This window comes from Octodon degus, unplaced genomic scaffold (genome assembly GCF_000260255.1).
Source record: "Octodon degus isolate 3935 unplaced genomic scaffold, OctDeg1.0 scaffold00085, whole genome shotgun sequence".
In the NCBI taxonomy this organism is placed as follows: domain Eukaryota; kingdom Metazoa; phylum Chordata; class Mammalia; order Rodentia; family Octodontidae; genus Octodon; species Octodon degus.
Genome location: NW_004524661.1, coordinates 3,352,570 through 3,353,241, shown reverse-complemented (window position 1 = coordinate 3,353,241; position 672 = coordinate 3,352,570). Strand labels below are relative to the sequence as shown.

Sequence of the window (672 nt, the reverse complement as noted above, 5' to 3'; positions counted from 1 at the left end):
TAGGAGTCCACATCCTAATTAGTTATTACATTGCTAGAAAGACCATGAGGTCAAAAATCATGTCATAGTTCACCTGCAGCATTGTTGTGGTTTGTGACTAGTTGTCTCTCCCAAAGCCTCCTGCAGTTTTGTGGCAGCTTCTGGAGTTTGTGACTGATTATTGTGGGTGTGGTTGCTGCATCTGCCCCGAGGCAGGTAATTTGCATTACAGTATGAGGGAAGAGAGCCTAGAGAGCTGGCTGGCCCTCCCTTCACTCTACTCTTTGCTGCCACCGTGAAAGGTTGCTCTCTGCCTTGTGCTGCTCTGCCTTGCAGCCAGCTGAGTATGGATTGAAACCTCCAGTAACTGAGGTTTACTAAATAAACCTTTCTTTCCTTCATTTTGAGTATCGGGTATTTGTCCCAGAAAGGAGAGAAGAGTAACTGAGACAAGCATTATGAGCCATTAGTTTAGAAGCCCCAAATCATTATATATTTATAATTTTCAATATTTCTTTTTCTTTTTTTAAAATATATTTTTTGAGAGAAAAAAAGCTCCTGTCCAAGAGAGGGACAGGAGGGGGGCCCGAGCAGGTAGTTCCCCGGAAAGCTGTCTCTTCCAGGGACTTTTATAGTGTAAAACCATGTGAGGCTAAGGTAGAGAGAATGGGAACTCACTTAGGTGGGCAGGAG

At 43.9% G+C, this 672-nt stretch overlaps 1 protein-coding gene across 2 annotated transcripts in view; it reads left to right on the top strand.

Annotated features, from left to right (window-relative positions):
• Ranbp17 (RAN binding protein 17) overlaps positions 1-672 on the top strand; it is a 390,835-nt gene that overhangs the window by 16,951 nt on the left and 373,212 nt on the right. The window lies entirely within an intron of this gene.